This window comes from Lampetra fluviatilis, chromosome 21 (assembly GCF_964198595.1).
Source record: "Lampetra fluviatilis chromosome 21, kcLamFluv1.1, whole genome shotgun sequence".
Classification (NCBI taxonomy): domain Eukaryota; kingdom Metazoa; phylum Chordata; class Hyperoartia; order Petromyzontiformes; family Petromyzontidae; genus Lampetra; species Lampetra fluviatilis.
In genome coordinates this window covers 10727435-10743533 of record NC_136295.1, presented here as the reverse complement: position 1 = coordinate 10743533, position 16099 = coordinate 10727435, and the positions used below count along the sequence as shown (strand labels likewise).

The following is a 16099-nucleotide window of genomic DNA, read 5'->3' as shown; positions in this document are numbered from 1 at the left end:
AACACCCGCCATGCGTGCGATGGGATAACTCTTAAGAGCAGTTGTTCTTAACCTGGGGTGCACGCACACCTTCGGGGTGCGAGACATGGCCACGTGTTTTTTGGAAGGAAAATCATGGAAACAAATTAAGCAGGGGCATGTAAGTACAACTACTTTGTTTCATCAAACCCTTTGTATTGATTAAACCAAATTACGATTGAGAACCAAAGGGGGGGGGGGTGCAAGGCTGGAGTTAAGGTGAAGAACCACTGTCTTAGAAGCTCCGCTGTACAGACGGGTTTTGCGATCCCGCTTGCTGTACTGCCACCTCGGAACCCCAGCGGTTTCGGGGGTTTCACAACAAATGTCTCCACGCGACCGCCGGACCTCCGGTTACACTGGTCAACAAAAAAAAAAATTCTGGCCTGGGCTTTTGCAGCTGTTTTAGACTAATTTCAGGGTGCTGATTCCAAATCTGATCTCAGATTTGCTCTATCACATCTCATTTTTATGCTATCGGCATACCCCATTTTCATTGATTTTACCCGAAATTAACTGTCACTTATGATTGCAAGTTGTTGCGAGTCAGTGACTGCTTTAGTGTTAAAATATGGTGCTGTATTTTTAGGATAGTGTGTTTATAATATCATTTTATGTAGATATCCACATTTATTTAATATTTTTCTTCTGCAGTTTTTATTGAAAATGCAATATTTGATATCTCAAAAACCTGATGTGATAGACAAAAACTTAAATTTAGCTGTGACGCCAGATTTGGAATCAGTACCCCAAAATGACCTTAAAACCGTTGGAATCCGTGGCCTCCAGTGTGGGGGCCGACATCCACCCCACCACTCTCGTTGGGCAGGTGGGGCACGACGTTCCCTTCTTCCGTTACCTCCTCCACCGCGTCGGTCGGCTCCTGCCGGGCCCCCGCCGACCGAGTGATCGGGGCCCCCCTCTCTGAGGTGACATACTCGTGCTGCTGGCTCACCGCCGCACGAAGTTGACCCACACGCCCGCGTCCACCACAGCTAACGCTAGCGCAGCACACGCAGGTACGCCCGCACGCACACACCTGCAGGCGATTACCTCGCCGCGCGCCCTTGCCGCGGCTCCGCGTCCACTTCTCGCAGCGCGTTTCCCCAAGCAGTCGCTCCACACACAAATCACCGACACCACACCGATGCTCTGTGCTCACTTTGATTTGCGGCGCAAATGCGCACCACCCGGGGGAATATGTTGCGAGAAGAACCTAGCCTACTGCTAAGTGCCCAGTCACTCAAACGTCTTGCCACGTACCTCGAAGCTGTACTCGCGGCGTCGCACGGACGCTGTGAGAGTCGGAGGGAGAAGGACGAGAGAGAACTACCTATCACTGCCTCGTAGCAGCACTCTCTGACATCACACGGATGCTGCGAGCGGCTCGAGGAGGCAGGACGGCAGGGAGTGGCTCTTGGCGGCCCTGATATTGAAGACAAGAGACCTGAATCATCCCGGGCTTCTCTTCTTATCCCCCGAACTTCAAAAGCCCGGGGTGGCGTTGTACCACGTGGCCATTCGTGCGCCTACCTGTGGTTACCGCTCCCTGGTATTGTGTGTCCTCCGTGGAGTGCTGCGTGCTGCTGCTCCGACCACCCATTGTTCTCCCCGTGCTCATTAATTCTGACCTCATGTTCCGCCCTCGGCCCCTCCCGATGTCGTGAATGACTCATTGCGGCTGGCCCAGTGAACCTTTTTGCGCACATACAATTTTAAGCCAACTCAGAGGCACCGCAATGTGACCTTTCCTGCGAGGTTCGGCCAATCTCCTGGCACCGGGAAACCGTGGGACTTTCCTTCTAGGGGTCCTTCGGATTAAAACCCGTCGTGCCAGGCAATCCTCCGCCAGGGCACCACGTGTGTGTAAAAAAATAATAATAAATGAAAATAAATCAACTAAATCACGACGTTTCGGAGGCAACACAAGTCTCCGTCTTCAGGTGGGACCGTCACAGCTAAATTTAAGATAAGCCCCTCCCCCCCTAACTTGCATTTAAGATATTGTCTCTTGGATTTCTCCACACTTGATACAGTTCAACACACACATAAACATACGTCGTAGGCCGCTGCAGAGCTACGTTATGGGCAGCAGAGGGCGGTGCAGCAAAGTCCATTGCCTTGTTACCCCGTGCCCTCACCACAGCTGTTGCTGCCCGCATTCACCAAGACGCACTGGCTGTTCAAACGCCTGTCACGACCCTCGCGGCGTGGGGAAGTCCTCATCCAGCATTGGATTGATAAAAAAAAAATAGCTGCACGGGAACGTGAATATGGTGGTGCGGCGGTGGCTAGGAGATGTTAACTGCCTCGCCTGGTATGCAGGAGGTCGTGGCTTCGATCCCGACCCTGACGCCTGCTGCTGTATATTTGGAGTTTGCGTGTCTCTCATCATCATCACGGTGGCTAGGAGATGTTAATTGCCTCGCCTGGTATGGAGGAGGTTGTGGGTTCGATCCCGACCCTGACGCCTTCTGCTGTATATTTGGAGTTTGCGTGTCTCTCATCATCATCACGGTGGCTAGGAGATGTTAACTGCCTAGCCTGGTATGAAGGAGGTCGTGGGTTCGATCCCGACCCTGACGCCTGCTGCTGTATATTTGGAGTTTGCATGTCTCTCATCATCATCACGGTGGCTAGGATATGTTAACTGCCTCGCCTGGTATGCAGGAGGTCGTGGGATCGATCCCGACCCTGATGCTTGCTGCTGTATATTTGGAGTTTGGGTGTCTCTCTCTCCCCGTGGTCACGTGGATTTTGTGGTGCCACAGCGACGGGGCCGCTCGGCCGAGCCAGGGAGCCGCCCGGCTTCCACCGCCGCACTGCCCCCCATCACCCCCCCCACATAAACACGCACCCGCACCCACGTAGGGCCTTGTGGTCGGGTCACCTACCCTGAGTTTTCACCCGAGGGCCCCCTAGGGGGGTTACCCCACGGTTTCTCAGGGCCAGGGAATTGGACAGGACCCTTCCCAGGCCAAGTAACACTGCGGCGCCGTGGGCGGATTTGAGATCGCACGACCACGGCGAGCTCAGAGAGCCCCGCAGTTAGAAACGCATACAAACACAAACACGGGTCAGCAAGGCAGATAGCTGGGGTCAGGACCCGGGACGACTGATTGGTCGAAAGTTCAAAGGCCGGCGGGATCGCAAAAGAGCGGGAAATCCTAGGCTCAGGATTGGTCGAGAGACCAAGGCGGTCGGGACGGGGGCGCCTAGCCTTTGATGTGAATAGTTTAAAAGAAAACGCAGGGGCAGTAGGGAAGTCTCTTCTTCTGGAGTTTGGACACGGGGTCAGCGACGAAGGAGTCATCGGGCGAGCCGCTAGATTGTCTGCAGGACGATCTGAGCGCCGCAAGGTCACCAAGGACTACAGACGGTATCGTGTTGCGCGCCTTACAACACCTCAGAGCGGAGAGTAGGATCCGTAGGAGAGGGTTAGTTCGGGGTAAGGACGAGTAGGAAAGCGGTTTAGCAGAGAGCGCAGCATAGAATAGGGCTACACGGCACCAGAGTGTGGGTTAGAAGCGCCTTGCGGGCCCGCACACACACACGGGTGGCTCGGTTGGTTAGCAAGGGCTAATAAAATCTCGAGCGTAGTAACAAAACCGTGTTGTTGGGTGTTTTTGGAACGTGGTATTAGCGTGCACTGCATTCGCGAGTGTGTGGTCGTTGTATGCATAAAGGCCGTGGTCTCTGTACGATTGTGCGGGTACGGAGGTGTGTGCGTTAACGCCCGGGGAGAGCACTTTTATGTGTTGGCGTGACTACGCAGCCGTGTGAGAGGAGAATCGTCCTTGTACGATATTTGGGTTGACGTGCACGCGCGAGTGGGGGAGGGGACGAGTCGTTGTGTCGGCGTGTGCCCCGCTTGCGTGTGCTCGTTACTTGCGTAAGCTCTCGGCGTGCGTAATCGGCGTACCCCAGGTGCGCGATCGTAACGTGAGCGGCCAGCGCGGCGCAGAGCGGCGCAAGAGTGGGTGTCGCGTGGGGAGCTGCGTGTGTGTGCGTGCGACCACCCCGTGTGCGATACAGGTGCGCGATCATAACGCGAGTTGAGTTGGAGTGCGCGGAGCGGCGTGTGTGTGTGTGGGCGTGCGTACGTTCGCTCCGTGTGGGTTGCAGGCGCGCGATTAGGACAGGGAGGTATCGTAGTAGGGAGGGGCAGAATACTACTCGATAGTTAGCCATGCCGGCTACGCGGACCCGCGGGGGAGGGGAATCCTCGGGCGATGGTTCCCACGCCACGGGTGAGGAACCTAGCAGCGGGGGGGCGATTGATGATGCTAGCCCAGCCGTTAGCATTATCGAGGGAGGGATCTCGGGGGCTAGCGACCCCCACAAATTGGTGTCAGAAGCGGTACGGACCCCCGCGTTACCTCACGCTAAAATAAGACTAATATTTACCGGCCGGGGGGCCCCTTCGTGGAAGGCATTCGCCCGCAATCTCTTAGGGGCCAAGGAAATTAATGGATGGACGGACGCGCAGGCAGTACGTCAACTTAATATGAATCTTGATGGGCGGGCAGCCGATTTTGTAGAAGCGTTACCCGCGAGCGCACAGACACAGCTAGAGGAGCTGATGCGCCGACTCGATCAGCGTTTTGGCACACGTGACGAGGAGGAAGCAAAATCGGCCTTAGAGGCGCGCCGTCGCCAACCTGGCGAAGATCTCCGTGATTACGCCGAGGATGTGCGCGAGTTAACAAAGATCGCACGCCCGGGGTACGCAACTGAGGTTATTGAGGAACCGGCTGCCGAGAAAATCCAGCGGTACCTGTCTCGCACGGCGTGGTGGCAGCCAGACATGAGCTGCCCACGTCTTCCCTTTAACACCCTTGTCGAGCGCGCACGTAAGTGTGAAAGAATTCACAGCGAACGCGCGCAGCTCCGGGGGCTGGGACGAGAGCGCGCCATTGCGAGCCTGCTCTCGGAAGACGAGGAGGAGGAACAGGAGCTCGCGAGGACGGTAAGGGGCCGGGAAAGAGAGCCTCCAGTGTCCCGCGAGACAACCCCGGGATGGGTTGCCGGTATACAAACGGGTATAAAGGATGTCTCCGGCCAGGTAACCCAGATAGACAACAAGGTAAACCAAGTAGGTGAGAGGGTAACCCAGGTACGCGAGGAAACGAATAAAAATATGACCAAACTGCAAACCTCCGTTGAGACCATCCGATCCGAAATGGGGGACCTACGCGCCACGGTGGGAGGGTTATCTGGGAGGGTAGCCCGACTAGAGGCGGAGGGTGGACAGCGACGTAATGGGGGGGGAGGGAGTGGGCAGGGGGCCCACTACGGAGCCGCCCCCCCTCCCCGGGCATGTTATATGTGCGATCGCCGAGGGCATCTAGTGAGAGACTGTCCTGAAATCACCCGAGCTAGGCAGACGCGGGGGTTAAACTCCAACGCCTCCTAGTGAGCGGACCAACTAGGGGTGCAATCGACGCGGTCCCGATACCAATAGACGGTAATGAGAATAATGGCGAGCGAGTGATCCATAAACAGGTTACAACAACAACACCCAAGGGCGCGGGGACCTCGGGCGATTGGCTGCGGGAGCTGGTGGCAGGGATAACGGGAGCCACGTCGCTGGTGGAAGGCCAGGTGAACGGGCAGCGCACCCGGATCCTGCTGGACACGGGCGCCGTGGCCTCTCTCATGAGCGCCGCGCACTGCAGCATGCTCGGGGTGGACGTGGGCTGCCTGCAGGCCCCGGATCGCGCGCTGCACACGGCAAGCGGAGCCGGGATGGGGTTGCTGGGGAAGGTCTCCCTCGAGGTCCGTCTAGGAAACCAGGTGTGCACACAGGAATTCTACGTGTCGAGTGTGTTGTGCCACGAGTGCATTGCAGGAACGGTCCTCCTGGAAAAGTTGGGACTTAGCGTACAGCCCCGGCAACGATGCGCTACGGTGGAGGGCAGCGGGGAGCGGATTCCGTTCCTAGGACAGGAGCCGAATCGCCCACGCTTCACACCCGTGGCCGCTACGCTGGTGTCGGCCGTCACCATCGGACCTCTCGCCGAGATGCTGGTGCCAGTGGCAACCCTCTCCACCGACCCAACCCACCGACCATCGGGCGAGGTAATGCTGACTCCGCACCCGGAGTTGGCATCGCGATACGGGGTTGTAGGGTCAGCCACACTGGTAAACGCAGATGGGGGCCGGCTGTTTATACGTGTGTTTAACCCACACAGTACCCCGGCAATGATACGACGACGCACCCCGATAGCCACCGTACACCCCCTGCACGCACGCCACTCTAACGACTCGGTGTTCGCACTCTGGGCTGAGGACCCCGGGCGTCCTGAGGGTGACCAGGACCTGGCCTGGCGAGTCGGCCCGACTCCCCGAGCCGAGGTCGTTCCCCTGCTCGACGCGTTACATGTACCATGGGCGGATTTACCTAAGGGAGAGGCCGATCGGCTGCGCGAGTTACTGCGGGAGTATGCCGACGTATTCAGTGAACATGACTCGGACGTGGGTCGGACCGATCTTGTTAAGCACCAAATTGACACCGGTGCAGCCCGACCCATCAAACTCCCTGCGTACCGAGTGGGCGCACCCGAACGCGCCCAAATCAAAGAGGCAGTTGGGGACATGCTTCGCGATAACATAATTCAGCCCTCGGCGAGCCCCTGGTCAGCCCCAGTGGTACTAGTAACGAAAAAGGATGGGTCAACCCGGTTCTGCGTCGATTACCGTAAACTAAATGCAGTCACGCTCGGAGACGCTTTTCCCATCCCACGCATCGACGACACCTTCGACAGTCTCGCAGGAGCGCGGTATTTTTCCACCCTCGATCTGGCGTCCGGTTACTGGCAGGTGGAGATGACGGAGGAGGATCGGCCAAAAACAGCATTCACCACCCCGATGGGCCTGTTTGAGTTTCGAGTGTTGCCGTTCGGACTCACTAACGCGCCCGCGACGTTCCAGCGGTTGATGGAGTTGGTGATGCGGGGCTTGCAGTGGGAACAGTGCCTGATTTACCTGGACGACGTAATAGTGTTCAGTAGGTCGCTGTCCGAACACTGGTCCAGGCTGCGGGAAGTATTCCAGCGACTGCGAGCAGCCCATCTCAAGCTCAAGCCACGTAAGTGTTACATTGCGCAACGCGAGGTGGGGTACCTCGGACACCGAGTCAGCGAGGCAGGGGTGAGCACCGATCCCGAGAAGGTGCGTGCCGTAGTGGATTGGCCGCAGCCGAGGAACCTGACGGAGATCAGGTCATTCTTGGGACTCGCCACTTATTACCGTCGATTTGTAAAGGGATTCAGTGAGATTGTACGCCCCCTCACCCAACTCACCTCCCCTAAGAACCCCTATCAGTGGTCGGAGGCCTGCCAGACGGCTTTCACCATACTCAAAGACCACCTCACCCACACCCCCACCTTGGCTTTCCCAGATTTCACCACCGATTTTATTTTGGACACTGACGCCTGCAGCAGTGGGCTGGGCGCGGTGCTGTCGCAAGTGCAGGGTGGGACGGAGCGGGTCATCGCGTACGCCAGTCGGACCCTGAGCGGGGCCGAGCTGAACTATTGTGTAACCCGTCAGGAACTGTATGCTGTAATTTTCGCGTGTAAACAGTTCCGACCGTACTTGTACGGAAGGAAATGTCGTGTGCGCACCGATCATTATGCACTGCAGTTCCTCCTTACATTCAAGGAACCGCGGGGGCAGATGGCTCGATGGCTGGCGCAGCTGCAGGAGTACAACCTGCAGATCGAGTACCGAGCGGGGCGGACACACGCGAACGCGGACGCCTTGTCAAGACGGCCCGCGGTGCGCGCTGAGACGAGGGAGGGAGACGCCTGCCCGTGCTTCACGGGGGGACGCTGCCGCCAGGCAGCAGAACCCAAGGAGCGCGCGGAAACTAAACTCCCCCCCCCGAGAGAGAGTGCAGTGTGCGCCGCAGGAACCCCTGCAGAAGGAGCCCGGGGACAGACGGATCATCCCACCCCAACCGGGCAGATCCAAGAGGATGTCGGCTGCGCCTTCCCGGGCTTGGACGACGAGCAGCTGCGACAAACCCAGCAGCGGGATCCGGATCTGGCGGCGGTGGAGGCGGCACTGCGAGAGAGGAAGGATGCACTACCAGGGCCCTGGAGCGGTTTGTATGCCCGGTTGTGTGTAGAAAACGGGGTGGTGAGGGAACTGGCCGACGCTGGGCAGCCGGGGTGCATCTGCGTTCCCGCCCATGTGCGACCCCAACTACTACGACTGGTACACGACCACCCGCTCGGGGGCCATGATGGGGAACGGCGCACCCGGGAGACTCTGCGTCGCCAGTATCTCTGGCCTAAATTGGCGCAAGATGTGGCCGCCTGGGTGCAGGGCTGCCGTGCCTGTCAGCAGTGTGGGCAAAAGCCGGCGAGGTACCAGGTACCCCTGAGGCCGTTCCGAGTCAGTCGGACGAATCAGTTGGTCGGAATCGACCTGCAGGGGCCCTTTCCACGATCCCACCGGGGCAACCGATATATTCTCGTAGCGGTGGAGTACTTCACCCGCTACCCCGTGGCGGTGGCTATCCCGGATAAAACAGCCCTCGTAGTGGCCCGGGCCTTCGTGGAAAACTACGTACTTAAGTGCGGGATCCCCGAACGAGTCATTACCGACCAGGGTAGTGAATTCGAGGCCGAACTATTCCAGGCGCTGTGCCGAGAGTTCGGGATCCAGAAGGACCGAACCACAGCGTATCACCCCCAGGCGAACGGGATGGTAGAGAGGATGAACCAGACTCTGGCCGGGAAGCTTAAACGCATGGCGGCCGCGAATCAACAGGACTGGGACGAACACCTCCCCTATGCCTTGTTCGCCTACACCACCGCCGTTCACACATCCACAGGACAGACCCCGTTCCTAATGATGTTTGGTCGCGAGTCTCGCCTGCCCGCAGATCTGCTGTTCGGTGTCCCTCCGCCGCAACGGGAGGAAGGGAGCCACCCCGTGGAGCACTTGCTGGAGACCCTGCGAGGGGCCAGGGGCCGAGCCTACCCGCAAGGAGAGGCCGCGCACCAGCGGCAAGAGCAGGGCGCCCGACCCCGTATGGAGCCCCCCTTCTACACTGCGGGCTCCGAGGTGTGGCTGTACACTCCCCGCGTCGGTGCCGGACAGGTGGGGAAGCTGACCACCTACTGGCGAGGACCCTGGATTGTGAGACGGCAGATCTCACCATGGACGGTGCTGATTCAGGGAGGAGAGAGGGGCCGGGAGATGGTGGTCAACATCCGCCGACTGAAGCCGTGGCGAGCAGCCCCCGAGGGGGGGAGCCCCGCCGTCCAAGTACCCCGAAACCCCGGGGTTCCCCCACCCCCCGTGCCCGGGGGCCTCGCGCAGTATATGGGCCCCACGGAGCCCCGGGCTCCGAGGGGCCCCGGGCGGGGCCGGGGGCGACGAGGACGGCGACCCTTAAACCCCACCGCCTCTGAGTTTGTTCCCCAGCCCGCAGGTGCCAGAGACCGAGGGGAGCCGTTGGAATGGAGGAGGAGACCACCGCCGGAGCCCCAGGAGACGGAGCCGCCACCCCCGAGGCCAGCCACAAGGGCCGGGCGAATCCCGCGGACCCCGCGGCGATACCTCGTGGGGGCAACCCAGGCGAGGTGCTCCAGTCAACCCGGGACGGGGACTGGCACCCCGGGGGGCTATGTGGTGCCACAGCGACGGGGCCGCTCGGCCGAGCCAGGGAGCCGCCCGGCTTCCACCGCCGCACTGCCCCCCATCACCCCCCCCACATAAACACGCACCCGCACCCACGTAGGGCCTTGTGGTCGGGTCACCTACCCTGAGTTTTCACCCGAGGGCCCCCTAGGGGGGTTACCCCACGGTTTCTCAGGGCCAGGGAATTGGACAGGACCCTTCCCAGGCCAAGTAACACTGCGGCGCCGTGGGCGGATTTGAGATCGCACGACCACGGCGAGCTCAGAGAGCCCCGCAGTTAGAAACGCATACAAACACAAACACGGGTCAGCAAGGCAGATAGCTGGGGTCAGGACCCGGGACGACTGATTGGTCGAAAGTTCAAAGGCCGGCGGGATCGCAAAAGAGCGGGAAATCCTAGGCTCAGGATTGGTCGAGAGACCAAGGCGGTCGGGACGGGGGCGCCTAGCCTTTGATGTGAATAGTTTAAAAGAAAACGCAGGGGCAGTAGGGAAGTCTCTTCTTCTGGAGTTTGGACACGGGGTCAGCGACGAAGGAGTCATCGGGCGAGCCGCTAGATTGTCTGCAGGACGATCTGAGCGCCGCAAGGTCACCAAGGACTACAGACGGTATCGTGTTGCGCGCCTTACAACACCTCAGAGCGGAGAGTAGGATCCGTAGGAGAGGGTTAGTTCGGGGTAAGGACGAGTAGGAAAGCGGTTTAGCAGAGAGCGCAGCATAGAATAGGGCTACACGGCACCAGAGTGTGGGTTAGAAGCGCCTTGCGGGCCCGCACACACACACGGGTGGCTCGGTTGGTTAGCAAGGGCTAATAAAATCTCGAGCGTAGTAACAAAACCGTGTTGTTGGGTGTTTTTGGAACGTGGTATTAGCGTGCACTGCATTCGCGAGTGTGTGGTCGTTGTATGCATAAAGGCCGTGGTCTCTGTACGATTGTGCGGGTACGGAGGTGTGTGCGTTAACGCCCGGGGAGAGCACTTTTATGTGTTGGCGTGACTACGCAGCCGTGTGAGAGGAGAATCGTCCTTGTACGATATTTGGGTTGACGTGCACGCGCGAGTGGGGGAGGGGACGAGTCGTTGTGTCGGCGTGTGCCCCGCTTGCGTGTGCTCGTTACTTGCGTAAGCTCTCGGCGTGCGTAATCGGCGTACCCCAGGTGCGCGATCGTAACGTGAGCGGCCAGCGCGGCGCAGAGCGGCGCAAGAGTGGGTGTCGCGTGGGGAGCTGCGTGTGTGTGCGTGCGACCACCCCGTGTGCGATACAGGTGCGCGATCATAACGCGAGTTGAGTTGGAGTGCGCGGAGCGGCGTGTGTGTGTGTGGGCGTGCGTACGTTCGCTCCGTGTGGGTTGCAGGCGCGCGATTAGGACAGGGAGGTATCGTAGTAGGGAGGGGCAGAATACTACTCGATAGTTAGCCATGCCGGCTACGCGGACCCGCGGGGGAGGGGAATCCTCGGGCGATGGTTCCCACGCCACGGGTGAGGAACCTAGCAGCGGGGGGGCGATTGATGATGCTAGCCCAGCCGTTAGCATTATCGAGGGAGGGATCTCGGGGGCTAGCGACCCCCACAATTTCTCTCCGAGTCCTCCGGTTTTCCTCTCCACATTTAGAAGCAAGTCGACATCACGCTTTTAGAGTATTTGACTGCCATACCTTTCCACGTGATACGCTACTTCATTGAGCTATCATTTGTGATGGTCAGGTCGCTTCTGAAAGACAGCTACGGTATATAGTTCAGTGGGTACCTTACCTGGTAAAATTAAAATATCAGTTCAGTTTTATTCGTACGTTTTGAGTGATTTGCTTACCTGCCCTGTACGTTCCACCCCTATCACGTGTTCGTATCGTTGTAACTTTCTGACCCGCCCCTAGTGGACAATTGTGAAAAATAGTTTTTTTTAAATCCTTTATATTAAGTTCGCTTGCTTGCTTACGACCGTGCGAATCTTTGGGTCGTTTTTTTAACCCACTTCCCGTGATCCAATCGAGCTGACATTTTCCACACAGACTCGTTGTGCGTGACAATTAATGTTCGTGAAATTTTTTTTCCAAAATGTTTCACTTTTTAGGACAAAAATATTATATTTAATTACCAATTTCTTAATGGTGCAATGCAATCATCTGACCCATAGGTGGTAGCCATCTCAAGCCAGAGGACGAGAGGACTCTAGCCGCCACGCATATAAAGGATTTATAGTGAGAAACTTTGTTTTTACTGGTTATTCTTATATAGCTCATCGGATTCCTCCAGTGTGTAAGAAAAAAACATTCTGATTTCTAACATACATGACCGCACAACCAGGCACGCTCAATTTTCCATGCACGTGACCCATGGTGGTTATCGGGTTGTAAGTTCGAGTCCGGATCAGAGAAGCCGCTGTGGCGATGCAAGAAAAATCGGAGGTTCTGCTGATTGGCACTCGGCGCTCAGGCGAACAAAAATGAACCCGTAAAAACAAAGTTTTTCACTATAAATCCTTCATATGCGTGGCATCGGTTTTATTTTATTATTCATTTCTGTTTTTCTTGAGTAAGAGTTTCATTTTTATCACATTGGTATTTTAAATTAAATATGACATTTTTTTTTCCTAAAAAGTGGAAAATGTTTGAATTTTTTTTTCACGAAAATAAATTGTCACGCACAACGAGTCTGTGTGCAAAATGTCAGCTCGATTGGATCACGGGAAGTGGGTTAAAAAACGACCGAAAAATTTGCACGGTCGTAAGCGCGCAAGCAAGCAAGTGAACTTAATATAAAGGATTAAAAAAAAAATCCCGTTGGGAGGATCTGGTGCGGTTATCGCGGATTCCACGATTCAGTTTTGTACTCATTTAAAGAAGCCTCGGCCCCGTACTCGGACCAGACGATGTCGGTCTACACTCCGTAGTTTTTGTTGTATTCGCGTCTCTCATCGGTCGCTCTCATAACGTGCCCCCTTGGCTGTCTTTCCCTCGAAACCTCCTTAGGATTTCTCCGTCGTGTAAAGGCGGCGTTGACGTTGAGGCGCGTGGTGATATTTCGCTTTAATTGGCAGCGCGTGTTTCTATATTTTATATTGCCGGCTCCTGTGTTGAGAGTTGGGAGAGGGTGTGTTTGGAGACAGACAGCCATGTGTTGAGATTACTCAGGGGGCCAGTGATGGCAGCTGGCCGGTATTTAAAGGCAGCAGCTTAAACCCACCGTTATTAATAATTGCCGTGCTTTGGGAAGAGATGTAAAATTAAACAGGCGAATCCCTTCTGCTGCCACAACCACCGCCGCCACCACCACCACCATCTCTCACACCACCATCGCTGGTATGCAGGAGGTCGTGGGTTGGATCCCGACCACGATGCCTGTATTTTTGGAGTCTTTGGGTCTTTTTCCCCGTGGCCGCATAAATATTTCTCGGGCACCTCCAGGTGTTTCCCTCCACATTTAGAATTAACATCACGCGTTTCGAGTGTTTGGCTACCGCTATACATTTCCACGTGAAAAGCCACAGCGTTGGGGCTTTCATTTGTGGCCAGGTCTGACAGTACTGGACATCTGTGAAAAAGAGCTTTATTGCTCATCAGATTTCTCCAGGATAAATAAAGATGATAAAAAAGAGCTACATAGTTCAGTGAGCCTTTCCTGGTGAAATAAAAAAAAATGGTTTTAGTTTAAAATTCCATATTAGTTGTTTTTGTTTAATCAGTACAACCACCATCACCACCGAAATTGCGTGAAGGTGTGCGTCAAAGCAGACAACAAGATTAAATTTGATCACTGTAACATTTCCTCCCACTTGCACAATAAACACAACTCGTCATTAATCGGCTGCAAACATCAGGAAATAAAAAGCCAGTGGTGCAGGCAGGACCCTCCTGAAAATAAGCCATACGACTCGGTGTGGCTCTCCTGGATAAATAAGTCAAACTTTATTGTTTTATATTTTTATTATTTTATTATTTCCCTTCTACGTGACTTTACCGAAAGAACCAAGAATATGAATCCCTGCAGTCACGAAAGCTTTAAATCAAAAAGTAAAACTAGCTTTTTTGCCCGTCCAAGGACGGGTGTATGTTGCAGTAAATCTGAAATGTTCAATAGAAAAATTGTTCAGCTCATGATTATTATGTGGAGTGACGTCACCCGCTAATGGTTATTGGGGAGGGGTGCGGCATGTGGAGTTACGTCACCCGCTCATGATTATTAATGAGGGGAGGGGTGCTGCATATGGAGTGCGTGACCTTCTTGTGCGTTAGTGTAAATTTCCACGTGGGCATGAATATTAATGAAGGGGGGGGGGGGGCTCTTTTGCAGTGACGTCACGCACGGATGTAGCACTGTGCTGCGTAGATTTATTTTGTACCGTCACTTTCTGTAAAGAAACGTCATTTTTGAAGCGACTTTGCGTAATAAGTAATTTAATTCTGTTCGACCTTCCTCTGCGTTAGTGTAAAAATCCACCCGCTCATGAATATTAATGAGGGGGTGGGCCTCATGTGGAGTGACGTCACACGAGGGACGGACAGACATTTCTAAGTGATTATAGTAGGTAATATAAACATGCAAATACGTCTGCAGTGAAATGTTTACTTAAATTTCCTTTGTGAAGCACAGTCGTGGACATTTTCAGTGAAAGTGATGAACGTAAATGACCACTAACACTGCACATTAATCTTCTAGAGCTGATGCCGTGGTGGCTAGGAGATGTTCACTCCGTCGCCGGGTATAGGGCCGTCCATAAATGACGTCACGCGATTTTGGACGATTTTTGACCCCCCCCCCTCGTCACACGGCGTCACAAAAAGTCAGACCCTCCCTCAAATATGACGTCACAAAGCTCTGTCCCCCCCCAAATTTGTTTTAAACATGCTTAAAATCGCTTTAAACTATTGTTATTGTAGTGCGTATTTAATGTGGCGCTGCACTCTGATGTTGTAGGAGAAAACATTTATTAAAAAGTATATTTCATTAAGTAGAACGTGTTGTCTATATTTATTTAAAGTTGCGCATTTTGATGTGACGTCACATTTCTCAACCCCCCCCCCTCGTCACACATCTTCACAAATGTCTGACCCCCTCCCCCCCCCCTTCGGTGCGTGACGTCATTTATGGACGGCCCCTTATTTAACACCAGAAAATCCTCTCATCTGACACCAGAAAAACCTCTCATCTGACACCAAAAAACCCTCTCATCTGACACCAGAAAAACCTCTCATCTGACACCAGATAATCCTCTCATCTGACACCAAAAACCTCTCATCTGACACCAGAAAACCCTCTCATCTGACACCAAAAACACCAAAAAAACATTTGATATGGAACCAGAAAACCTCTGATCTGACACCAATTAAACTTCTCATCTGACACCAGAAAACCCTCTGATCTGACACCAGAAAATACCTCTCATCTGACACCATAAAACCCTCTCATATGACACCATAAAACCCTCTCATCTGACACCAGATAACCCTCTGATCTGACACTAAAACCCCCCCCCCTCTAATCAGGTACCAAAAACCCTCTAAACTGCCACTAGAAAACCTCTGATCTGGCACCACTGTAGCGGAAAGGGCGGTTGCGTCTATACCGTCTTCCGGGTCAAAAGTGCTCGCTCGTCCGCCGCCCCATGCTCTCGGCGTTGCGACAAACTTCGCCGTCGCCTCCCCCGCCGCCTAAACATTTAAAGACAATTCGCAACGCTTGCCTCTTCAAGGGGACAAGGGCGAGAAATACAGACATCGACTCGAGTTCGCTCACGTCTGACCGCGACGACGCCACAGACGACGGCGCACGCGGCCTCCGCTGTAAGCATTGCGCGTGACCGCGTGCAACGTGAACGAATGAATGAATCGATACGCTTGTTCACCACCACCACCACGTTATTATTATTTGTTTCTTTCGGTTAAGTCACGTCTAAAGATAAAATAATAAATTAAATTAAATAATAGAATACGACGTTTCGATTGCAACACAAGCAATCGTCATCAGGTATAATGATGATTGCTTGTGTTGCAATCGAAACGTCGTATTCTATTATTTAATTTAATTTATTATTTTATCTTTAGACGTGACTTAACCGAAAGAAACAAATAATAATTCCTGCAGTCACGAAAGTTCTAAAATTAAAATACCACCACGTTAGTTTATTGTGTGGCGCGGGGGTGGTGGGGTGGGGGTCTGTCACCTTGTTATTGTTTGGGGCCGTCCATAAATGACGTCACGCACCTAGGGGAGGCGGGGGTCAGACATTTGTGACGGGGGGGGGGTGAGAAATGTGACGTCACATCAAAATGCGCAACTTTAAATTAATATAGACAACACGTTCTACTTAATTAAATACACTTTTTAATAAATGTTTTCTCCTACAACATCAGAGTGCAGCGACACATTAAATACGCACTACAATGACAATAGTTTAAAGCGATTTGAAGCATGTTTTATTTTCAAA

General features: G+C 54.4%; 1 protein-coding gene across 2 annotated transcripts in view; it reads left to right on the top strand.

Annotated features, from left to right (window-relative positions):
* Positions 1–15247: 15247 nt before the first annotated feature.
* Positions 15248–16099, top strand: part of NHEJ1 (non-homologous end joining factor 1) — a 38696-nt gene continuing 37844 nt past the window's right edge. For both annotated transcript variants that reach the window (XM_078865763.1, XM_078865762.1), the window contains exon 1: positions 15248–15455. The gene's annotated coding sequence lies outside the window, so the exon portion shown is untranslated. The remainder of the gene's footprint in view (positions 15456–16099) is intronic.